General features: G+C 39.6%; 2 long non-coding RNA genes across 2 annotated transcripts in view; one reads left to right on the plus strand and one right to left on the minus strand.

Annotated features, from left to right (window-relative positions):
- LOC148224955 (uncharacterized) overlaps nt 1-26,764 on the minus strand; it is a 79,319-nt gene that overhangs the window by 7,824 nt on the left and 44,731 nt on the right. Inside the window, exon 2 of the long non-coding RNA XR_015802005.1 lies at nt 2,711-2,852. This is a non-coding gene — a long non-coding RNA (uncharacterized LOC148224955). The remainder of the gene's footprint in view (nt 1-2,710; nt 2,853-26,764) is intronic.
- LOC148224956 (uncharacterized) lies at nt 46-25,557 on the plus strand. Its single transcript, XR_015802004.1, has 3 exons — nt 46-171; nt 21,898-22,016; nt 25,447-25,557. It is a non-coding gene; the product is annotated as an uncharacterized LOC148224956 (long non-coding RNA).

The following is a 26,764-nucleotide window of genomic DNA, read 5'->3' on the forward strand; positions in this document are numbered from 1 at the left end:
GCCTGAGTCACTTTCACTAATGGTGTTCAGAAATAAGTTAGGTACATTTCTTGTTCTCTTTCTGTACAGGAACATTTTTCTCCACACAGGAGGTCATAGCACGTGATCTGAGAGATCTTCTCCAGCTCAGTAATCAAAGCTGTTGCAGAAGACTGGAATCATTACAGATCAGTGAGTTTTCTTCATTTTTGTTCAACTGGAATATAATGATTTGCCACAAATACTACTTGAAATAATCTCAGCATCTCTCATTTGGCTAATTTAAAACTTTTGCAGTCCTTCTATATGAATTCACTGCTTTCAGATAAATTCCTAATGTAAATTTAGGGGTCATAGCTGTGGTATGTGTATAATACTAGTGGTACAGAGATGATTAGCTGATTCAGAAATAGAATAAGGCCTAACATGAAAACCCTCACCACGTTGCATGCTGCCTGCTGCCATCACTGCTTCTAATGGTGAGAGTTTGCAAAAAAAAATCTGCAAAGAGGTTACAGTTGGAAATTAATATGCTAGTGTGCTAATTTTGGCTGGGGTAGAGTGAATTTTTTTCCCAGTGGCTGGTATAGGGGAGTGGTTAGGATTTGTGCTGAACACAGCTTTGGTAGTGTAGAGATGTTTCTGTCATTGCTGAGCAGGGCTTGCACGGAGCCAAAGCCTTTGCAGCTTTTCATGCTGTGACACTGGTGATGAAGCTGGGGGTGAATGGGAATTTGGGAGGAGTCACAGCTGGGACAGGTGACCCAGCTGATCAGAGGGATATTCCAGACAGTGTGACATTATCATCACAAAGGGATATTCCAGACAGTGTGACATCATGAGCAGTGTAAAACGTGGGACCTGATCTGTGTTCAGAAGGGGGGTCTGGCACTGGTCAGTGAGTGGTGAGCAGTTGTATTGTGCATCGCTTGTTTTTTCATCATTCTTATTGTCATTTACTATTATTACTGTATTTTACTTTGTTTCTGATTATTAAACTCTTCCTATCTCAAGGTAAAAGTTTTGCTTTGATTGTCCTCCCCATTCCAGTGGGCTCAGTAGAAGGGATGGTGGTTGAGCAAGCAACTGAGTGTAGCTTAGTTTCCAGCAGGACTTAAACCATGACAGCTGAAAATTTCTGTCACTGACATCTCCTACACAGTAAAAAGTACATTATAAAAGTGATATTTCCTAATATCCTATGCATTTAGAAGTTGAAAAAAATGAAGTATTGGAGATTCAAGAAGTTCTTCTAATCTTTTTGTTAACTTGTGTTCTACATGAGTGACTTAAAGCCTGCCTGTCAGAAAGAGTGATAAAATTAAACAGAATAATAATATTTCCTTGTGATAATTCTGTCACTGGGTTGGGTTTTTGTGTGTGTGTGTGTGTGTTACAGTAATATAACAGACTTACATTTCTAAAATATTAAATATCTGCTTTTCTTTCCTCAGTCTTTTGTATTTATAATTTTACAGCAAGATACTGTACTTACAAAAATGAATTGTGTGTACTAGCCTGGTTACTTTTTCTTTTTTTGCTACTTTGTAAGAAAGAATTCAAACGTGGGCTCCTAAGGAAAATGCTTATTTTGTTCTTGGATCAGAGGGAATAATTTTTACACACTTTCCTCTGGTACTGGGTGTTTATATAAACCTAGATATATTTGCAAAAAAATACGAACCTTCTTTAGTATAAGACATCAGTTATGTGATTTTGCATGAAAATCTAATTTTCTCATGTTCATTTGTATGTGGTAAGTTACCACTCCATTAATTCTTACATTAGATACAATATGAGTACACAGAAAAAATAAGAGATATAAATAGAGCTAAGTTTTCACTGAAAACAGGGCTATAAATTTAGCAACTCAAGGAAAAAGCAGCATCTTTCCTCAGTTTTAATTTTTAAATAAAAGGTTGTCTTCCTGGGTTTATCTGCCTTTGTGAATTATAGGAGAGTAAGATATACTGAGATATAGATATAGATACATATATTTTCACTTCTGCATAACTATGGACTGGAAGACTTGTCATATTTGAAAACTGAGAAAGTGCACTGAGGCTTCAAAAAGCTTTCATTTTTGTTTCGTAAAAATTTTTTGGTCTGAAATCCTGTATCCACTGCTGGAACTGAGTAGCCAGTTCCAACAGAACTGAACAGAAAGTCAAGACAAAGTGAAAGACTGAATTTACTCGGCCGGAAAATCAGTTCTGGGGAAATCAGGAAATAATTTGATCTCAGGAACCAAAGGAGACTGAGAACCTCCTCATGCTGGCTGCCAGCCCAGGTGGGAGCTGGAGCTACTGTGGAACTCATCCCTCTCCCAAGTGCTACATCCCTGCCCTGTCTCCACCTCCAGCCTCTCCTTTCTCAGCACAGCCAGGGCTCCTTGCTGAGGGAAGGCTGCTGCCCCAGGCCATGGTCTGGCAGTAGAAGTCTCTTCCTTTCTCTTCATCAGCCCAGGTTAAGAAGTTGCTCAAGGCAATGAACCCCCTTGGACAGGTATTCTGTGTATCCTGTGCAGGTACCTGCACTTCACCTGCCCTTCTGTTTGCACAGCAGAGGAAACTGCACCCAAACACAAAATCGATGTTGTTCAGTTGCTCATAAAAGGTGGCTTCTTGTTAATGCACATATAACATTTTTATAGGCAAATGTGTTATATTTTCATGGCTCTGAAAGTGAGCTGCATTATTTGATCTATGCCATGCACATTGCCTTGCAATACCTGAAGATGCAGACACTTTAGCAGCTCTGCTGAATCTGTACTTGAATATAGTTGCTTCTGCTTTCTTTTCAGTCTGAGGAAGGCTTTAGGGTAGGAATTACACGATTTCTTCAACTGGAGTAGCAGTTCACCTGAGTTAGCCCTAGAAAACAGACACAAACCGTGCAGCCTTTAAAGCTGAAAGCTTAAAACAGAATAGCTCAACAAGCAAACATTCCAAATAAAAAGCAAAAGCAAAAATCACAAGAAACCAGATCAGTCTGAACAATATGGGCTGGTTTTGGCTGGTTTTACATGAAACCTGTGTGAAATAATTCATGCTTTGAGTGGTGTGTTATGAAATTGCTATAGCAAGAAGGTTAGGAGCAAGGGAAGCAGTTAATTGTAATGTTAAACACGATAGCTTGGCCCCACATGATCAGGGGTGGAGATTGTATTGGATATGCCTTTAAATTGTTGGATAGTGTAGGATGTGAGCACGACATAAATGGTACAGAATAAGGGGTGGAGAACTTTACTCCAACCAAGAGCAGCACAATACATTTCCTGAAGCAAAATGTATTAAGCTAGCTGTGTTTTTTAAGGACAAATCTGAATTATTTTCTGCTAAGTACCAAGGATTTTTAAAATTTCTTTTACCCAGATTATGCTGGGGCAGGATGATAATATCAAACAAAAATACTATTCATATACACATGTGGAAGATTAATCTCAGAATACAAACCTTTAGCTCCATATTTAGAATACAAACAACATTCTCAGATTTTCTTCATATTCCTATATACAGATACACAGTCATGTGTACATATGTGCATGCACACAATTAGTACCCATAAATATTTAAGAATTTCTATATTTAGGTGAGGATTTTTCATATAACAACACTTTGCAAGCCATGTTTATAGAATTATATCTATATGTAACTTGCAGTAGGACTGCTAATCAAGCAGGAGAAGAAACCATCTAATATTTGGTGATGAAAATTGCTTTAGAGTGACTGATTGTGCTAATCAATCTTCGCCAAGTAAATCACCACTAAAAGATAGTCTATAATTATAGGATCTTTCCCTGTAACTGGGTAAGAAGAGGAATAAAAATAAACTCTCACAGGAAAGCTGTCCTCTTCAGTAAACACAGTAGTTTGCTTTGTTTCCAACATGTTGGAAAGAAATTTGGAAAATATGTCCAAGTTGTCTTAGCTTTCAGAAATATATTGTTGTGTTGTTGGATCTGACAGTGGTAAAATTGGCCATTAAAAATAATGCATGCAGTGGTCCAGACAAGACATCTACAAACAGGTTGCAGTCACTAATTTCTTCATGATTCACAAAACTTTGACAGTTTTCATGAAAATGAGGCCACTTATGGCATTTAACAGTTTAAAAGAAAGAATTTTTCCTTTCTCCACTGTTCACAAAATTCTTAGATAAAAGTAATTGTTGGAAGCCAGTTTCAGTAGGAAGAAAATACTTTTTCTAAAATTATTATTCAGATTAAGATTAATAAGTATATGCAGATAAATCAGTGATGTAATAAGCTCAAAAAACCCAAATTCATAGGCTTCAGCCACGAAAGATGCCCCAAGGAAAAAAAAATTAATTGGATTGCCAATTAATTAATTTAATTAATTAAAAGTACAGGACACCAACGAATTGTAAGAACTTTTACAGATCAGAGCAGAACCTCATGTGGGCAGGACAGAAACACCAAGAGTTGTAGCAGGGCAGTGGTCTGAAGGAATTGTGCCCGAGCTCTGCTAATGGTGAGAGTTCTGCACGGTTCTGGGGCCCTCTCACACTTAGCAAAGAACAAAAGTCTCTTGGCTCAGGCACCTGGGAATGCCCCACAGCTCCCATTCATGTCCATGTCCCAGCACAAGAAATTCTGGGTGGTGACATTTACCATTTCAGGGATGGAAATGGAAGGAAGTTCATGCATGGTTTATTAATGATCCAGAAGGGCTGCTGTGTTGATTGCTCTGTCAGCTTCCTGCAGACTTTTTAATGCCAACATAAGGTTCACTTTCAACAACTTCAGCAAGGCAGGATCAAACTAGCCAAGTCTTTGACCATAATGTTTCAAGGTGGTTGAAATCGTGTGGGAAAAGTTAAGCTAAAGAGCCTGTTTCAAAGTATTCAAGAGAGGAAAATGTATTATTTCAGCTGAAATATTTAGTTGAGAAATGAATTTCCAGACTAATGATGACATTCAGGGTGTGCTGCAGGATTCTCTTTGGAGCAGCTTTCTCACCATTGTTAAGTTAATGGGGGATGTAGAAGAGTAAAAATTCCATGTTTACCCAAAGCAAAACCTGCTAAACTGGGAAGCAGACTCCCAGTAAGGAACCTATCATGCATATATAATTACCCAGAGAATGTCACAAAAACCTCTAGGAAAAGAAAAATCTCAGAGAAACCTGCAAGCTGTATTGGCCCAACTTCATGGAAGTGTCACTGCCCAATATTGTAACAGGTCTGCCTTTATTGCATAGTCATCCATTACAGTGAAGTAGCAAAACTTCCAGAACTTATTTTCTTAAACCAGCTTCAAAGGTGGCTACCACCCATAACATTAAAATGCAGATAACATTTTTCTGGATGAACAGCTCACACTGCACTTTTGTGTCGCTCCATTAGCCCACTTCACTTATCTGTCATTCCTGAAGATGACAGGAAGGTCATATATCTTATTCCCAGCTTCAGAACAAATGCTGCCTTGGCATCTTTGGACATTTCTTGTCTCCCCTTGTAATTTGTAGCTCCTGAATTCCAGTGTGAAGACACAACCTTGCTATGTGAGGGGAAATTTCAAGTAGTAATGAGAAATCTTTTCCACAGGTGAACCATCTGTGGTGAAAACCTTGAAGATCAGGGTCCCCTTCAGCCATTTGAACATTTTGAAGTGTATTGAACATGAAAGAGCTTAGCACGTATCTGATTCTCTTAGATTAAAGAGCTATTTTAATAGATGGGTGTAAAAATTTTTGCCAGTTTATTTCTAAGAAAACTACTTTATTGCCCTTTCAAGTTTTCATTTGTGAAGGTGAGAAAAAAAAAAGCACAGTTATTCTTCTATTTTTGCTGTACCGGAGTTGAAAGCCTGCACATTCCCTTCAAAAAGTAGCAGAATTTCCCATTTCTGTTCAGCTTGGCATATGAGCAATGATGCATATTTCCACTTTGTCCTTGTGGAACAAGCCAAACATCATGTTTAAAAGCAATTCCAGTGCTGATGAGACTTTTTATTCCCATACTGCCTTTTCAATTGTCATCAGACACAAGATCCTGGTTACTGCTTTTGGATGACAGCACTGACACTCTCTTGGAGGCACCTGCTCTGCTCTTGGGTTTCCATTGCTGTTCACTATCCTTTGTCAAGGCTGCTGCTGAAAACTGGGTCTGCAGAAAATATATTTTGCCAGAAATTTATAGCTAGATTACAGCTCAGATTTAATTTTCTTCAGTGGACCCTTATTTTCCTCCTTTAGCTAGCCCTTGACAGTGCCTCAAAGTCCAAATTTCATCCCTCAAAGCCAAAATTATTTACATTTTTAGACATCAAACACCACCATCTCTGAGGACTCTGTTCTCAGTGTACACAGTAATAAGAGGTGCATTTCCACCTGTGACAATCAATTACATGCCCTAGTCAATTATCAAGCTCATCCTGCTGATATTGGCAACTAAGTCAAAAAGATCGTTAAACAGGGCATCACTGGATGCATTAAAATTAAAATTGTTAATGTGCAACAGATGGTTGATGTTGACTTGTTGTTATTATTTATGGACCAAAGAAGTACATGAAAAGAGTTTTAAACGCCTGTCTGACTAAAAAAAAATTTAAAAAAAGATGAAAGAAATTCATAGCTAAGTCTGGGTCTTCCAAAAGTGAAACATTCTCCACATAATTCTCCACATGCCTCAATTTATTTGCATGATCAGATTTTAACTCCAAGTCTCCAACATTTTTTTTATCTTGTGTCATGTCTTTATATGATTGCATAAAATATAATCCCAGGTAAACAACTTTCCTTGCAGGCAATAAAACAATCATTGCAGAGCAGTCGAAAACATTTCCTCTCTCAAGGGCTGAGCAAAACCTGGAATGTCCTTAACGAGATCAAAAGACAAAGACCTGTCTCTCTTATGGCTGCTGAGAACAGCAATCATCCAGGCACTAGAGGAATCTTCTAGGTTTTATACTATGCATCAGATTCAATTAGAGGCTATATTTTGCTTTATGAAAGATAACCGTATCGCCCCTGAGTTCTTTAGGTCTTTGTCAGGGAATTTACAGCCCTGGTATTCTCTGTTTTCAGATTGCATTCTATTTTCTCAACACAAGCACATAATTCTCAGAAAAATATTTCCATTCTTCCTCTGAATGTTTCTTTGTCTCTTAATATACTGGCAGATGAAAATACTTCAAATTCTGCAAGTGTGGCAATTAATAAATATTCCAGAGCTATTTAAAATCATAATTTAATAACTTATTATAAAATTGTATATTTGAACATATAGAATAGGAATTGATTTGCAAATTGAAAATCTGAGCAATATCTGCAACCTCTTAATCTTTTCCATTCAGATTAAGAGTGTGAAGTTAGACTGTCATTTTCTGCTTAAAAGCAAAGGCAAGAGGTTTTCAAAATCAGTGGTTTACTAGAATTTTCAGTTAAAGTGAGCAAGGCATTCATCCACTGGATTATAACAACTTCTGTAGACAGATTCCTGTGCTTGTGAAATGGAAGGAACTGGCTATCTGACAAGGAATTCTAGTCCCTGCAGAGCTGTAAGATTTTGCACAATACCCTCTCAACATGAGCATTCCTCGATTTGATGGCTGAAAAGGCCACCCAGTCCACACCCTACATCAGGTTTATGCCAAGGGACCTGCATGGAGCCTTTGCAGGGACGTGGGAGTGTGCTGAGAAGACACAATCAGGGAGCAGGTGGCACATTCCTGAGAGGAACACCAGGATGTGGTGTCCTCACTGGATGTTCACTGTCACACCATTAGCTGGGTTTTCATAACTGGGCTTTCATCCAGGGATTCCTGCAGCTGTTACTGAACTACCCTGAAATTTATTTCCAAATGTTTTCCTGCTTGATAGACATGTCTTTTAGTCTGCTTTAATCTAGCTGGGCTGTGCAATGCTTCCCTCCAGTTTTGGGATGGGGTTTCAGTTTCTGAAGTGCAGCCATTGCAAGAGGAATGGCTTCAGTTTATATGGAAGCTGATAGCTCTTAATTTACAAATAAAACTACAGATTTAAAAGGTATATTCAGTATGGAAAATATACTAAGCTGGCAACAAAATGTAATGTGATGTGGACCTTACCAAAGCTTGCCTTTATAAATTTAGCTGTCTTTTCTTAATGCAGTCTACTCTTTCCTAATCCATAGCTTCTGCTGTGCTGTCTCTGCTGTCTTTCTCATTGTGCTTTTACTCTGCAATCTAAAAGAAACCAAGGTATCTACCCACCAACAAATCACTCTGCTTCTGTGTAGATATATTTGCGTTCTAATAAAAATATGGAGAAATTCATTATGTTTTTACAGCTTCCAGACACGTAATCACAATTTGGCAGAGTGAGGGATATATAATGTGTTAATATGTGATAATAACAAGTTAATTTATTTTGCAGTGAATATCTGAATTTGCTGGTCTACTCTGTTATCTGTCCTTTGGAGGTCACTTAAACACTAAACAGCCTAATAAGCCTTTTTTCCCTTAAACCTTTTAAATACTCAGACAGCTTAATATATTATTTACATTTTTAATTCCAAGGCTTATAGAAATTATATTAATAGTAATAAGTACAGAAAGTAATTAATAGCTCCACTAAGTTCATCCAAACATAGCTTTTGAGATGTCATAATAAACTATTTAACAACCAATATGTAATTCTTTAGACCTTAGATTTCACCTACCTGCTATTTGAATGCTAGAGGTCTCTTCTAAAACCACTGAATTAATTCTAAAAAATTACCAAAAATAGTGCCAAAAGTAGAAGACTACGATTTACAGTGGTCAAAATATCAGACTTGATAGACAGAGCCTGAATGCTTAACTGCCTCTTGGCTTTCAGAGTTCTTTTAGAAATACATCCTTCTAGAGTGGTACCTCTTGTGCATATCATGCATTTGTTTGAAAACAAAAACCAAAAAACGCCCCACAAACCCAGTACTTCACCAAGAAACACACAATACATTTCAGTTTTGTATATGCTGAGAGCTGCATGGCTGTTGTTTCAATTTTCAAGCTTCTACAAAAAAGAAAAGCCTTCTCTATGAATAATGACTCCCTTAAATCTGTAGGTTTTTACAGGTGCTGATTAAAGACAAATGAGCTTAGAGGCCTGAACAAGCACCTCAGACTGAAGAACAGAAACAAACTATTGCAAATTACCATTATTACTATTGTAGTATTTAATATTTATGGATCAGAGCATATCCTAGCCTGGACATTTTCACAGTCTATACCTGTCAGTAACAGTCTGTCAATTTGAACATATTTTAAACAAAAAAAGGAATAGGAGATTTTGCTATATTTTGTATAATAATGACTGGATTTTTTTTTCTCAGAAAATATTAACTCTAGCAGATATATACTAAAATGAAACAACCAGTAGGGAGATAAGCCAACAAAATTATTCTGGAGCACTTCAAACCTCTGTGGAAATGGATTAGGACAGAGTACAAGAGACGACATCATGGCATAAATAATTTTGTGGTTATGGGATTAAAAAAATCTTGACTTTCCCTTTCCACAACAAGATGAATAATAATACATTAGCTACAACCAACAATAACTAGCATGCTCTTCTCACTAAACTTGCGTACTAAGTGTGTTAGAAAGCAATATGCTTATTAAAAAAAAGGTAAAAAATAAAAAGCAGCAAAAGAGAGATGAAGCCAATAAATGATGCTGCAGGGCAGATATCAGAGTGTGAGAAGATGACAGCTACACCCTGCAGTGAGGTACCCTTGAAATATGCTTTTGTAATAATTTGTGTATTTCATAGTTTTAATATTCATATCTTAAGGCTTCTTAATAATACCAGAATTGAATATAACCCCAGATTCTTCACATCTAATGCACATGATAAATTGGCCAGTATTCTACTTGCTTTAGGGGAAAACATGAAGACCAGGTTCCAATTTTTTGAGTTAGGATACATGCAAATAAGCCCTTGCCACATCTCATTTAGGAACCAAAGCTCTTTTAAACAACCTAATTCAGCCAAAGCCCTTAAATGCATGTTTAATTTTCAGTCCGTGCAACTCCAGTAGGAAGTGAACACATATTTAAATAAGTTGATGAAAAGCAGCCTGTATGTGATCCAGTTGCAAAACTACTGGCCTGTTAATGCCTTAGAAAACCATAAAGGGACAGCTGATCATTCATATTTTCTACCCATTCCAAAAGCACCTGAAAATTTGCAAGTAATGTTCGCCTTAATGTCACTCATTACTAACAACAAAGTGAACAAAAACTAACCCTCATCTTTCAATCTCAGTTAACTACTAAAGGCAAAAGCTAATGTTCTATAAACGTGGTGTTATCCTGCATAACGGCTGGCTTCATGCAGATTATTGCTATTATAAACCATACTCAACTGTCCAAAAAAATCAATAACCCATTAAAAACACCCCCAAAAAACAACAAACCAAAACCAACGGTGATATGTCTGGAGCAGCTCCCATGGCAAATTGATTGTTTTCCCAGACACAAAAGGTGGGATTTATTTAACTTCCTTTACAGTGTAAAGTTGACTACTTGTGTTTCTAATTTTTATGTTTCCCTGCTAGCAAAATACCATTAGACACACTGCGAGGTCATATTCTTTCAGGTAGCAAAATCAGTTTGAAGTAATGGACTTTAGAATAATTGCAGAAAATTACAATAGCAGAAAATTATAATAGCAGAGACAAATTACAAATATCTATGTGAAGCACTTTTTTTCCATGAGAGAAATCTGTCCAATGCCAATCAAAAGGAGAAAAATATTGTCAGCAATCTAATGGTTAATCAGAACTCCATGTACTTATTTAATGCAGCATTTAGAAAGAGTGCAGAGTTGGGTAGGTTACTAATTATCCAGCGGGAAGTGGGATTTGCATTTTCTTCCCTTGTACTGCTTCAGTTATGCGCTGAAGCATTTTGCCTCTAAGTTAGGTTAAAGTGCAGTCTAAAAGCTATTGCATCTCCTGCCTTCCGTGTTAAAAAAATTATGAGAACTATATTTCACCATCTGTCAGTGTAGTTTTTCAGCCAGGCAGATGTGGGAAGCTCAGTACAGGGGAACTTGTCTCTGTTTCTTCTCTCTGTCATTTTAACTGCTCAGAAAACACAGAAGAGGTGTTAGGGAAGTGCGAAGCACGTGCAGCTGGCTCTCATGGACATGATGAAATCATGGCACTTCTAAAAATTACTAAGTCTTCAGCCAATAGTTAAAATTATTTTTTTCCTACTGATTCGTAAAATGTAAATATTCCACTAGTGAGGGACAGTGATAGCACAGTGTATATCCCCTCACTGGGGCTATTATTTATGATGCTCTTTACACGGCTGTCTCGGATCTGTCAGCTCTGGAAATGCAGGCTCGAAAAATATATAGTAATGATGGTTTCAGTGTGACAATACAAGCCATGTTTTGTCAGAGTACATTGAATCCCTCATGTTTAAAAGAAAATAATGCAATTCCTTTCCTGTCACTAGATGAGTAACCAGAAGGTATTCACAATTAGATGAAATTAGAATAATTGTTCTCTTCCAGTTAACCTGTTAATTTAATGGCCTAATGAATATATAAGCATGTGTAAATCATGAATTAACTGATTAGTTAGAAAAATAACATATTACCTGCATACATGTTATGATAAGCAGATCTGTAGGTTTATCTGTATTTCTACATTTAGTAAATGTGCCCGTGTGTTTAAAAAGAAAATTTTCAGCATTGTATAGTTTACTCATGTTTCCTTCATAAGTTTTGATTTCTGCCTTTGATAAAAGGTGACAGTAAAATTGTTCTGAGTCAGCTGGAATTGCAACCTTCCCCTAAAACCAGCTGTCTCTGAGGCACATTCACTCACTCGCTCATTCAAGAAGATTCACATGGGAGCTTGTGACAGCGACTGATCAAAGAGAACAGGCATCATGTAATGGAAAATAGCAAACAAAATATTCTGTGAGTTCTGGATGCTCAGAACTGAAACATCTCACTCCAAATCAGGGCTGCTCTCAGCACGTACACACCACTGTGAGCAGAAAAGACGTGGGTACCACACAGGGAGGGAGAGATGGGAATCAAACAGGGAATATGGCTCTCACAGCCTCTGCTATCACACCTGAACGAACAACTTCACAAACAGCAAGTGTTTGGGAGGCTGGGAGTGGTGCTTGCTGCACGCCAAGGTTTCACAGCACTGCAGCCATAGCTCTGCTCTCCCTGGTGAAGAAGGGGTGAGTTTTCACCGCATCACCCCCGGCTCTGAGGCTGCCTGCTGGCTTCTCACCTGCGCAGCTTGCAGGTCATTTGGAAGCCTTTAGAACTATTGCAAATAGAGGTTACAGGAGGAATCAGGGCTCTGTGAGCAGCGCTGGCTCAGACAATGAAGGGTGAGCAGAGTGGGGGGACATCCCCACCAGGATCTGCTTGATGCCACTGTGCACCGAGGAGTGACACACTGACCATCAGGGCAGCTCAGCCTCCTGCCAACCCCTCTCCCATCTCCCTGCCTTCCTCTGGGGTGCTGGAGGAGCTCTGGGCAGAGGTACCTGGACAGTTGTGCACCCCTGACACCTGTGTCCCACGCGGAATTTGGCTGAACCAGAGCCAGACCCACCCCAAACAGGATTAGACATAGGGATTGCCATGCTGGAAACTGCTCATTGTGTGCCTGTCTACCGGGGAAAAAAATGGGAGGATGGGGATGGGAAGGTGATGCAGATATTCCTATTCCAGTTTCTGCATAGGGTTTCAGTGCAAATGTATTTAAGCAACTAAATTTCAAGTGCAGAGTATTTTCAATAGTCAGTAATGCTAACTGCCTTCATTGGACACAAAGAAATAATTGCAAACTATTTATCGGGTTAACTTGACCAGAAACTTTGCTTTTGGTTTTCATGTCTTTTTGATCAGAATACATCAGTTGACAGGGTTGATTTAATCAAATTTACATTTGGTTAAAATGTCAAAGCTGTCAAAGCACATTGATTTGTCATTTTCTGAAAAGAAAAAAGTTGGACTAATTGAAAATCAAATTATCTTTTATTTTGAAGTTTATTTATAGTGAGAATTAAATCTGAGAGATCCCTATATTTTAAAATAGTAGACATCTACTGATCTTTTTTTATGATATTGTTTCACTATTTGTAGCCCAGAGAGAAAAATCAGGTGACAGGTATCGTATTCTCAGTGACAGGTAAAGATGGAAACAGAATCTACATTTATTAATTTTAGTAGGTCACCACTCAGTCCCTTGCCTCCTCCTCACTCATTGTACAAATAGGTCTATGCCTGTGCATGGGTCTCTACTAGATAAACATAAACTAGCTTCTAACATAAATTAAAAATACAAATTAGAAATCTACCACCTCCAGATTTCATAAATCTAGTGCTGAAAGGAGTGTTTTTTTCAAATTCAGATGTCTGTAGCGTTGGAGTCCTGGGGTTTTCTCAAGTTCTCTGCATGATTGCTAATTCTTATGAGGTGCAAAAGTATATATCAAAAGGCATAAAATCTGAATTTTAAGACTCCTAGTACAACTTACGTAAAGTAAGTGAAAAATGATTCATGACTGTGCCTTAATGTAATCTCCCCAAAAGAAAAGAAAAGCCCTATTCACCGATTCCCCAAATCGCTGCCTGCATGCTTAGGCTTAGCAGTTGGTGTTCAGTGCCTGTGGACACAGGGATAACATTCTCCCAGCCCTCCAAACATGTTATGTCAGGTTGCATCACATCATGTGAGAAATGACCTAATGGGATGTGACACAGTGTAGCCCAGCACTGCTCCTGGCCTTGAGAGCTGAGCAGGGAGTGCAAGTGACTCTCAGCCACACCTCTGGTGATTTCAATCCCTGCGTCTGGAGGCAATGCGTGTCTCAAATGTGACATGGATTTTTAAGCAGGTATCTCTACCCATGTCGTATTGTCCTGGTGGAAATCAATGGTACTACCTCAATCTGATGATGGATATTTGCTCCTTGTGAGCTTGGCCACATCATCATCTCCATTGGAGAAACCAGAGTATAAAGGGAAACATCACATCTTTAGCAAAACATGCTGGGCACAACATTTTCCTGAGTCAGCTGTACTGCAGCCCTATCCAGGAAGCTGAAGGATCTGCTTTGAATGCAGTAGCACCTCACTTGCATCAAAACTGTCACAACTACTCTTTTAGCAATTGGCATATGATGTTGTAAGATTCGTGGTCTGACTCCAGGGATTCCAGTTGTGCTGCTGTTGCAGTATTAGCTCCCATTTTTGACTAGTACCTATCAGAGTATTTTATCAATCTGCTGGAGAAGGGTTAAACTAGACGTCCATGCCAAGTGCAACAACCAACCTGTTTTGTCAGATAACATTTACCCAAATGTAAATCTGGCAACAATTTGCAGATTGCTAGAAATAAAATTTACTATCGTCTTCTCAATCCTGCTGCTTTATTTTTTCTTTTTTTTTTTTTTGTTCCTTGAAATGTTGAAAGCTATGGGCTTGTTAATTTTCTCCACTTTCCTTTTCATTTTTGACCCTTCCACAGGGGATCCAGAAAGAGCAAGATCACTTATCCCTCCAAAAAACTGTTTTTTCACTTGAATTACCAGAACTGGGGAAGTTTTTTAAGGTCCAGATGATGACACAACACTAAAATTTTAACAGCACTAATATACACCAGCAGTCACCTTGGCTGCCCCCCTCATGGAGAGAAGTAGGAAATATAAAGCTCCCATCTTTTAGCTCCCTAATTAGCTAAATTAGGGATGCATGGCTCTCCCAGTAAAGCGAGGCCAGCGTGTTTGTAGACAGCACATCTCCTGCTGCCTGAACAGGGACACTTATCCATGTGTGCTGATTACATAAATGTAAATGGTAACTATTCCAGTGTGGTTCCTCACACATGGCTGCCTAGAAATCTGTAAATTAAGGGTACTATCCAGTTTCATAGGTGAAATACAGAAACTGATAGCAACACAATCAGCTTCAAAGAAGAAAGACAAAACACCCATGTATAATCTTTTTTATTTACTGCAGTCTAAATAATAAGAATATTAACATATATGTAATAAAATAAAAATAAATAGTATTCTTAAAATAAAATATATTCAACTATTTCCTGTTTCTAGCAGATAATTCTCTGTATATGTGCAGTCCCTTTTTTGTCCCCCAAGGCTCTGTTCCCAAGTGTCCAACAAACTGTTGAAGTTTGTGTTCAAAATTACTTACTGAAATTACTTTCAATTATTAGGGCAATTTGTCTTATGTTAACTGTGCTCATGCAAACTTCAAATGAGCTGACTGATACATAAGAGTGATATTGTAGGATTGACATCTAGGAAACCTGGTTAATAATCAGGGTTGGCATTTTACACTCTATCCTATTAAAGAGAAATAGCAAATCCTAGTTTAGGAGATGGATACCCTGGAGATGGTTAGGATACAGCAAGAGAGTAAAAGAAGCAAAAAATCAACAGGAATTGAACCTTTCATTTGGCTACTGTTGCATTTCTTACTAACTCTGCTCAAATATTCATCTGTTGGACTTAGGTTCTCTGTGTAACATCAGATGATCCCAGGCCAGGTGTACAAGTGGGGGCTTCTAAATTTTTTATGAAGTGAATAATTTGAGGAAAAATTCTTACTAGTTCTGTGGACTATGAAGTATGAAAATACTGCATTGCAGATCCCTGAGGCTGATAGTCAGTGGCACAGGTCCAGCTGGAGGCCTGTCACCAGTGGTGGTCCCCAAAGCTCAATACTTGGCCCAGGACTGTTGAACTCAATCAATCACCTGGGTGAGGGGCAGATGTCTCCTCGGCGAGTTCTCTGGTGACACAAGGCTGGGAAGAGGGGCCGATACCCCAGGGAGCCATGCAGCCCTTGGGAAGGGCCTCAACAATTTGGAGAGATGGGCAGAGAACCTCCTGAAATCCAGCAAAGGCAAATGCAGGCTCCTGCTCTGGAGAAGAACAACCCCAGGCACCAGGACGGGCTGGGACTGACCTGCTGGGAAGCAGCTCTGGGGAGAAGGACCTGGGGCTCCTGAGGGACAATGATCTGTCCCTGAGCCAGCACCGTGTCCCTGTGGCCAGGAAGGACAATGGGATCCTGGGGTGCATTAGGAAGAGCACTGGCAGCAGGTCAGGGAGGTGATCCTGCCCCTCTGCTCAGCCCTGTGAGGATCACCTGGAGTGCTGAGTCCAGTCCTGGGCTCCTCAGGACAGGAGAGACACGGAGCTGCTGGAGCGGGTCCAGTGGAGGGTGACAAAGATGATGGAGGGACTGGAGCATCTCAGTGAGGAAAGGCTGAGGGAGCTGGGGCTGTTCAGCCTGGAGAAGAGAGGGCTGAGAGGGGCCCCCATCCCTGTCTGTCAGTGTCTGCAGGGAGGGGCCAGAGCATGGACCAGGCTCTGCTCCCTGCTCCCAGCAATGGGACAGCAGGAACAGGCAGGAACTGATGGCCAGAAAGTTCCACCTGAACATGAGGAAGAATTTCTTCCCTGTGCAGTGACTGAGCACTGAACAGATTGTCCAGAGAGGGTGTGGAGCCTCCCTTACTGGAGATATCCAAGAACTGTCTGGACACAATCCTGTGCCATTTTTTTCTACAGTAGCCCTGCTTGAGCAGGAAGGCTCGACCAGATGACCCCCCATGATCTGTTCCAACCCAACTCATTCTGTGCTTCTTTACAGTCTTAAAGCTCTCATGCTAAGTGGAGGTTTTGAGACAAGGTCTTCAAAAAGGAGTTTGGTTTCAGCAGCAAGACAGAAATGAGCTCTAGTGCTGACACAGCTGCATTTCCAGCCTCCCCCAGTCCATGACCTCATTTTCAAAAGAAACCACTGATTTATGTTGCTGTTATGTTCCTGTTTTCACCTTGGAGTCCTGCATGTATTTGTCCAGTCAAGCCCTCAAAACTGGTGGCTCCTGCTGAATGATTTGTTTTCAGCCTCCTTAGGGCTGAGGTTTCTCCACCTGTTAACCCAGGATTATGTTTAGGCATTTGACTCTGAGTTTGCAAAACTTACTTTGCTAGAAATACTAAAGTGCTTTGAAGCTCAGGCTCATGTCTACAGTCACCTGTTTTGATTGCTTTGTTTTCTCATTCTGGCCTAAAATTCATTTTCCCAATTAAATGAATCTCTTCATCAGGCCTTCTCACAGCTGAAAAAAAAATGCACAGAGACAGAAGGTGGGAAAGGCTCCCAAGGCCCATATGTTCTGCAGCATGTTCCTTGCATAAATATGTCATGGGTATTTTAGTAACCTGCTGCCTTCTGGCATGAGATGTATTCAGCTTTCCATTGTTTGCACAGACACTCAGAGGAGGGGAGGGGAAAGATGAAAATCCACAGAGAGAAGTCTGATACTCTTCTGTCTTGTCAGGTCATGTTCATTTTTTGGAGAAAAACAGTCATTCTCCTATTTGCAGATATGCTTAATAGTATGAACCACAGTCTTACAGCAAGTCATATACCAGTATATCTCTAGCTGCAAAGCTTGCAGAGAAAGCAGAACAAAAGCTGGTATTGTGGCCATTGAAATAGGAGAATATACTCATGCTTCTCTCAGTCTTTACTATGTACCCTATTTGTATGCTAAAGAGGAGACTGAATTTAAATTCAACTCTTTTCTCTTTTTCTTTAGGATGGGCTTTCTGAAACATGAACATCTGAGAAAATAAACATTATTTACAGCTTTGATTTATAATGGTTAACTATAATCTAATCGAGGAATGTAAATTTGTTGTTTGGTTACCTCCAACACTTGTAAATCCTTATTTGTCATCAGAAACCACACTCTTAATTTAGTTTGTTAATTTATAGACCTTGCTCAAATCTTATTTAACAGACTGATTTATAAACATTAGACAAAATGATCCAAATTATAAGTGTTAACTTTGCTGTCAGACTTATGCATTCCAACTAAGAATGTGAATGTATTTCTTTGGTTGGTTTACAAATTACAGCATTAATTAGTTCTGTAGTTGATTGATTAGAAAATATCTTCTATCCTGGCCATTAAATTCTGATTCATCTTTTTGACTTATAACTATGCCTCATAATTTGTTTTCACAGGGTACTGATTTATTAATGCAATGTGCTAGAGTTTAAAACATAAATTTCAAAAGGTCTGAAAAAAATGTAAAAAAAAAAAATTCTGACTAAACAATAATTCTTGGGAGCAAAGAGTGCACTTTTTTTTTCACACTTTTGCTTGAAACTTAGAGAAGATATTGAGAGAGTTTGCCAGCAAAATTTTCCTCTTTTATTATTTTTCATTAAAAGACTCTGCATTTCAAAGCACTGCTAGAGACAGACACATAACCCCAGTGTTACAAGCAATGACTTTTGGTACAGGATCTGACTGAGCTGAGACAATTACAGGCTACTGGGCTCAGTTTAGGGAACTGGATCACAGTTTGTTTTCAATATACCAGCACCTCCAGTGTTTTCCTTCCTTGGGAGAATAACCAAAGTATTTGTTGATTTAGCAAGAGTTGTGTATTTTTTTTTCCCCAGACACCTGGTGCAGATTTATGTTTATCAGCACCGTGCTCTCCCCTGCTAAGCACTGAGTTACTGTCTTCTGCCAAAGGCACTTGCTGCTCAAGGAATCCTGGGCAGTGCTGGAGAGCACCGGGCAGGAATTAGCCCAGCAGAGCCACTTGCTAAGCTGTCTTATTTTAATTCTTCTTTTAATTGAAGCTACAGAAAAATGCTCTTCTGCATTTATTTTTTTTTCTGAAAATTCTGACTTTTTAGAAGACCTAGTGTTCCTATGCTTTTGGTTTTCACACTTTGCAGAGGATGAATTGTGCTGTTTTGTGCAGCTGGTATGTGCCTAGATAGAAAATTTTTATGCAAATATTAATATAGACATAACTATATAAAAATATAACTCCCCATACATGACTAATGAAGACTTTTATAGCTTTGCTACTCCATGATTGGAAAACTAACGTTGATTCAAGTAGTAGAACAAATTAGTAAGGTCCCAGTTTTATGCTGAAATAACTACAGAGTTTCTTACGCTTGAGCTAGCACACTTAGAAAGAATTTGAGGTTTCTGTGGGTTTGTCTATAGTTCTAAATTAAAGAAGAAAGAGGAGGAAGGCTGAGTACTGCATTCCACTCCTCCAAATTGACCACCCAAACGATGATATAAAATTTGATAGAGTGTTCATTCCCAGAACTGGTACAAAAAGTTACTATTGAGCAGATGATTACACTGTTTGGTCTTGTGCACCTAAAAAAGTCTTCTAACATGTCTCCAGGCTTTGTGTCCTTAAGTACAGCTATATATCCTTTTGTCATGCCCTACAGCACGCAATTCATACCCTCCTTTACATATTATAAAGAGAACTCTCCAAAGAGCTGCAGTGGAGCAATTTCTTGCAAGCCTTTGGGCTGCAAAGAGCCACATACAAAATAATCCCTTTGTTTTAGGACCACAAGTCTCAGACAAGATGTGGGGCCTGAGGACAGGACAAAGACTCAAACTGTCTGCTCTAGTGGGATCTGGTCTTGTGGCCACAAGCCAGCCCATGCTACCTGGACCTTGGGAGCCAGAAATCAGTTCCTGTTCCTCTCTTATTTAGCAGTGTAGGCAAAGTCAAGATGTGTTGTGACCCCTGCCCCAGAGAGCCTGTTCAGTTCCCAGACACGCTTTGGGTGGGGAACCTTTTCCTAATACCCAACCTAAACCTCCCCTGACACAACTCCAGGCCATTCCCTCAGTCCTGTCACTGTCAGCACAGAGCAGAGATCAGTGCCTGCCCCTCCTGTTCCCCTCACAAGGAAGTTGTGACTGCAGTGAGGTCTCCCCTCAGTCTCCTCCAGGCTGAACAAATCCAGTGCCCTCAGCCCCTCCTCACAGGGCTTCTCCTCCTTAAGGGTCTTTACCATCCTTGTGCAAAGAAAACCACGTGAGGACAGAGAAAGAAAGGCAGGAAGAGGAGGAAGATCAGGTACCAATCAAATGATTGTTTTGAATCCCAGGCTATCACTGATCAGAAATTGAATCAAAGAGAATGCTGAAGAACTGCTTCTTGGAGAAGACACAGTAGAAAAAGAAAGATGAAGAAGCACACTTGTTCTGGAATTGGGGTAGCTGGTAGTTATTTCAATTAAACCATGTAGGTCCTTTAAGACACTAGCAAAGCACAACATTTCTCAGCCTAAAATAGATGTTTTAAATAGGTTAGACACATACTGTCCTATACTTGACTATAAGTGTCTCTTAGAAAACCAGGTAAGACACACACATTTGCATTGCATTTCCTCCCCCTGCCCCCCTACAAAAACCTGGTCACAAAAACCCAATATGATGTCATTGAGTGAGATGAACCCCACTTGTATGGACTGCCAAGGAAGTGGTTCAGGACTAAGACCTGGGAAAATCACAACAGCTTAGAAAGTGTGGTCTGGGAAAAGAGCAGTGAGGGAAGTTTCTGTCCCCTGGAATATATCACCCCTTGTTGAAACAGAACCAGAAATTCAGAGTCCCATGTCTCACCTTTTCTTTGCTGTCCAATAAATGCTTATGAAAAGTACTGGCAAAGCTATTGTGGGCTCACACCAATACTGCTGCTGGCAGCAGTAACTACTTCATTAGCTTAAAGTGACACATTCTGCTGCTTTAATGATTCCCAGTCTGCTGCTGACCTATGCAAATATCAATATGAATCCCTGAGATGAAAATAGTTTTGAGAAACAAAACACCAAGTAAATTGCACACATGCATTGAAATACATTAAAGAGCATCATTCATCTCCACAAGCTTAATAATGTTCTTTTAATGTTGTTTGTGTGCACAGTAATGGCTCAAATTTCTCTGGCTTTTGAGCATGGAATTATAAGTATCCAAAATAAGATTGGGATTTCAGTTAATATCTATCACTTCAAAAACTATATAATGGGATTCAAATCCAAAAACTGACCAGAGCTGCAAAATTCATTATTAGCAATTTTGTAATACTGTTGCACCAGGTGATAAAGTGGTTCCTTCTTCCTGATCTGTCCTCTCTGCCCTCGTGTCCAGATGGCTTTATCAAGAATCTTGTACTGTGCTCCAATCCTTCAGCATTGTCCATGTACTCATTAAGGTAACTGTCTTTGCCTGCAAATCCTGCTACATTTCACTTGTCCTCAGCCTCTCAACTTCTTACTGCCAAAATTGTTTCAAACTCCAATGTGTGTAAGCACAGCGGCTGACTGCCATCCTTCTCCGATGCTAATGGAGCTTTTTAATTCCTTTGTTAACCCTTTGAAAATGCCAAGTAAAGATTTACAATCTCCCTGTCCCTGCAGGGCCTCTGGAAAGGAAACCATCCAGATGGCAAAATGCAGTTTTGCTGTAACCCTCTCCCACAACTGCCAAACGCAGGAATGTGCTCAAGGCACTGAATGCTCAGCACAAGAAATTTCACAACTCATTAGCAATGCCACATCAAAATAATAAAGAACAAAACCCACACTGAAACCCAGCAGGCTGCAATCCCAGGGGTTAGCTGCCAGCGGCCTAGATGAGAATTTGATGTCACGATTTGCACAGATAAGATTTCTTGACCACTATTTTACACTTCAATAATGGTACTAGTGTAAATATGAAAAAAGATTTCCAAAGTTATTGACTCAGTCATCTTTTGAGCATGCAGCAGCTGAAGGATTTAGAACTCCCATGGTACCTTTTTAAGAATTGGAAGCCAAATAATTAGATTATTTTTTCCCAAAGTGAGGGTACAGCTGGTTTTGCTACCCTAATTTTTACATTACTCTTCCCTGAAAGAATGCTGGGGGAGTGTGAAACTGATTTTAAACACCTTTTGGCAAAAAAGAAATCTGAAATTCCCCTAGAACTCCTCACTGTAGTCTGACCTTTTCCGCATTCAGCACTGAGAACACCATGCTATCCACTGGTTACCCACAACAAACTTGTTTTTTTCCACCTCTACAGGTTTTCTGAAGGGAGAGAAATGAGTACATTTTAAAACAAGCCAGAATATTTACCACTGATCATTTGTATTAACTACTTGTGCTTCAAACATCAGATTTCTGAACTCATTGGGATTGAAGGTGAGTCAATAAATGCCTTCTATTTCAGAAAGTGGGAGGCTCTTCAGCTGCTCAGTACAGTCATTTCTTGTAGAATACATGCAATTATAATTTGACTTTCTCACTAAAGAGTTAGGGGCCCACTCACAAATCACCATCCCTGATGTTTGAGTGATTAGAGGGTTGACAGCTGGCCATTTTCCAGGTATTCATCTGAGCCACTGCATGCACACAACTGATTAGCACGGGGCCATGGACTTGCATATCTCCTGGTACCCTCTGATTTATTATTTATTTGATTTATGAGGTAGCAGCTTTAACTGGCTAACCAATAAAACATTTTTTTGAGCACAAGATGAAGTTATTGGTAGCACAGAAATGCCTGTCTGACAAATTTTCAAACAGTAATTACATACTGAAGTTTGTATTTACACATTGCTTTCTCAGAGGATTACCTGAGGAAAACAGAGTATCCCTGGTGCTTCAGAGTGAAGCAGTGGGTGGTTTGCATAATGGAATTTATATGGCACTTAACTTGCCTGAGTTGAGGATACTGTCACTCTTTTCTTGTTTTCCTTCTTTGGTCCCCACCCTTCTCTGGTTCTCTCTCTCCTCTTCTCCTCCTTTGCTGCCTCTCTCCATCCCTGACTCCTTTATTTGCACTTCTGATGCACCCCCAGGATTCCAGTCATCCTTCCCCACTAGGCTCTGCCTCTGTTCACTGGCACAGAGATGCCATGAGCAGAAGTCAGCTCCTGTTTCATTCTGGAAAGGAGCCCAGGTTCCTGGGGATTCCAGTCACTACAGACTCTATGGCAAACTTCATTACCTTCAAACCATTAGCTAACAAAAATTCTTTGTAGGAGCATGGGCTGGTTTGGGTTGGGGTAGAGTTAATTTTCTTCATGGCAGTCTGTGTGGAGCTGTGCTTTGGGTGTGCTGGAAACAGCCCTGATAACACAGGGACGTTTCTGTCACTGCTGAGCAGTCCTTGCACAGCGTGGAAGGGTGGTCAAAAAGTTGGGAGGGGACACAGTTGAGACAACAGAACATAGCTGACCAAAGGGATATTCCTCACCACATGGCATCATGCTCAGCATATAGAGCTGGGGGAAGAATAAGCAAGAGAAAATGTTTGGAGTGATGGTATTTGCCTTCCCAAGTCACTGTCACGAGGGACAGAGCCCTGCTTTCCTTGGGGTAGCTGAACACCTGCCTACCCATGGGAAGTGGTGAACGAACTACTTAGTTTTCTTTGCTGGCACACAGGACCTTTATTTTACCTGTTAAATTGACTTTATGTCGTTCACCCTTCCAATTCTCTCACCCATCCTGTCGGGGAGAGTGAATGAGTGGCTCTGTGGGACTTAGCTGCTGGATGGGGTTAAACCTTGACAGAGAATCTGAGATGATTTCCATGACGGAAAGAGCAGTAATTCCTTCACTACACTGTGAAAATCAGCTTCCCACAACTTCTAAGTGAGCCCTCTTGTTGTGTGAAACCTGGCATTTGATTGCTGTCTGCAGTTTCACAGGTCCCTCCTTGGGGAACTCCTAAATTACCCTAATATTTTGGCAGGCATGACAAGACTTCCTTGAGGTAGGGTTTTAATTAGGTCACATAACAGGACCAATAGTAGATTATACAACAAGAGGGCTGCACTTTTTTATGTAGGTACATGATCATAACCTTACAGTAAGGACTGTTATTTCCATTATAAATCTTATTTACATTCGGGGTTGCTATCTTGGTCGCAAATACTTTCTTCAGACTAACATCTGACTGACAAACCTATAGCTTGGAAGCAAATATTTACACTATATGGAAAAAAAAGTGCGGTAAAGTGCTTTGTTCTTTCATTTGTTGCATTCACAGACAAAGAAAATCGGCTTCCATTTAAAACAGTGATCTAAAATGATGTCTCTCTGGGGAGCAAAGGAAGATATTCATAAAGGTTAACATTAGCCCTGGGAAGAAAGTCTGCTGTATTCCCTTTAAGGCCTGATGTAATGAAGGCTTCTCCACAGGATGATTTGGAGCAAGAGACTAACTTTAGGGATGTTGAATCCAACCCCCTGCAGTATTCTCCATCTCTGCTGCCTGTAGGCACTTGTAGGCTGCAGAGAGTCTCTCTGAATATGCTCCTTAATGTTCTAATAATGCACTAATAAAAGACAGCATCCAGTGTTGGAAGAATGAAGCCATTGCAGCATTACAAGGGTTTAAGGAATCGACAACAACGAAAATCACCCCTTTTTCCTCCTTTGTCTCAGGTTGGGCTGAGAATCTGTCTCACACAGCACTTGCCATGCTCTTAATCCCAACAGATCAGGCAGTGAGGACTTGCCAGGTTACTGATCCTCAAACACCCATTTCCATCAGCAAGCTGGATATTTGGGGGAGATGGAATATATCCCAAAGTTAATCAAGTCTGCCAGCTTGCTTGCCTATAAAACCTGAAATGACAATAAGGTGGCTCAATTTTTAGTATTCTCAAAGGAAAAGCAAGATCCCAGAGGACTGGAGCTTATCATGACAGCACACACTGAGGTCCTTTTGAGGAAATGCCCTGAAAGCTCTTTCTAAGCCGGCTTAGGGAGTGTAACTAGTATTAATTCATAGGGATGTTTTGTTCAAGAGAAGTATCTATTCAAGGAACTCTGTGCTTCAGAGGTGGGAGCACAGACTAAGCTTCCTTCAAAGCTCTCTGCTGGGCTGTGGAACATAACAGCAGGGCTTGTGACACACGTGTATTTTCAATTCCAGTCTCATAATTGTAGGGAAGGACTCGCTTTTAATTCTTTGAAGGTAAAGCATAACGGAGCCCAACCCATGTATTTTCCAGCTTCAAGGTACTTAAGAGCTTCCTCTTTTTCATTATTATTTTTGTTATTGAAACCATCAGTTCTCCTTTAGCCCTAAGGTTTGTGTTTTGAATGTAAAATAAGGGAAACTCATGAAATTATTTTGTCTGGTTGATCAAAATTTCATTTCCTTGAGTCCTGAAGTCTTTTTCTCACATTAAATTGCATATAAAAATATTCTAATATCCCTCATTTTCAGATATAGTTACACAAATAGTTTTAGGTTAATACAGATGGTAAACAAATGCTACAAATAATAAGATCTTAAACCATTTCATGAGATTACTGTTCCTCTAAAAAGGCAGAACACAAGTCTTCCACAGAGCTAACAAGTAAAGCTGAAAGATGTAATCAAACATTCTGGACTATAATTGAGAATTTGGGCAAAACAAGATTAACACATATTTGTCTGGTGAGTTGCAGAGTCAGTTACAGCTCTTCTGAGGGATCTACTCCAAACGGTGACTAGAGAAATCTCTAGACCCATGGAGAACTGTAGGATTTCATGACACCTGAGCTACACTGAAACTGTGAAAATCCAAGGATAAGCAGAATTCACATGACTTTTTTTTATTTTTCTCTGCAGCTTTAGCAAATCTCCAGTGAGAGAATGCTGATAGTACTGGGTCATGCAGAAGATCTGCCCTGGATCAGACCCAAGGTCACACCTGACTCTGTTTCCAACAATATACATGCAGATTTCTGGGAGACAATAAAATCATATTTTGCTGCTTCCCCATTGTAGTTTCAAACAGTTTTCAACTCAAGGGTAGTTTGTATTTTTTTTTTAAATTCAAATGTGGATTCCAGGTGGAGGCTGGGGGATTTGTCTTGACTCCTTGACTTCATTTAAACATTTGGGGTTTCTTTGATAGCAAGGCCACGGGTATGGTTACAAATTGTACATGTATGAGAAAAAACTTAGTTGTTCAGCTTAGTCTCTTCATTATCTTATGCAGACATTGACATCCCTTTATTGACCACTTAACTGATGCCCCAAACTAACTTTGGCACCTGTAGTTAAAATAATAAAAGAAGACTAAAGTTTATAATGTGAGTACCCACTTTGTGTGGAAGCAAAACTAGTTTGTGTGAAAATAAAACTAGAGGTTTAATTTATTTTCCCTTGAGGTATGGTGGGAAGGGAGGAGATTTGGAAGGAAAAGAAAGATGATGAAAATAAATTCTCAGGGTTATGGTGTGCTAACAACAGGTGAAGTGCTCTACACAAGGTGTGCAAAGGGTGGGAGAGCAGCTCACCCAACCCAAGCCTCATTAGCAGCAATATCCATCCCTGGCTGGCCTCTCAGCATTTGGGCTCAGGAGTTCACCTGCTCTGGATGTTGGCTACAACAAGGAAATTTCTGGCCCAGCACCACAGCCTAGCCAAGTTCTGTGCTGGAATCTACATTGCAGCACATAGTCCTCCTAACAGTCACTTAGGAGGGGAAGGGCAAAGAGATTATCTTTGTTTTTTCATAGAGAATGAATGTATCTGAAGAGTTGATATTATTGCCTGGAGTTATTGGTTTTACAAGAAACTGTGAACCTACCTTATTAATTTTTATATTTTACTTTCTATATTTTATGATGAAGTGAGCTGTATTTGTTGGGAAAAAACATACTTTGTAAATATACATAAACTCTAATGATTACAGATCCTTCTCAAATTGTTTTTTTTTCAGTAAAAATCAGTGAATCTATAAAAATGAATTTAGAAACATCCTTTAATTTTATTTTTCAAGTAAAAAAGAAAAAAAATGAATATATATATTTCTCCAATACCAAAAAGAAAGAAAAGAGCATGCACCACATCTAAATCTAATCTTGTTGCAGTGAAATCAATTCCACAAACCACTTTTAGATCGTTCCTTTAGTTTGCAGATTTAAATTGCTTCTAAAAT

Source organism: Sturnus vulgaris, chromosome 2 (genome assembly GCF_052056855.1).
Source record: "Sturnus vulgaris isolate bStuVul1 chromosome 2, bStuVul1.hap1, whole genome shotgun sequence".
NCBI classification, from domain to species: Eukaryota; Metazoa; Chordata; class Aves; order Passeriformes; family Sturnidae; genus Sturnus; species Sturnus vulgaris.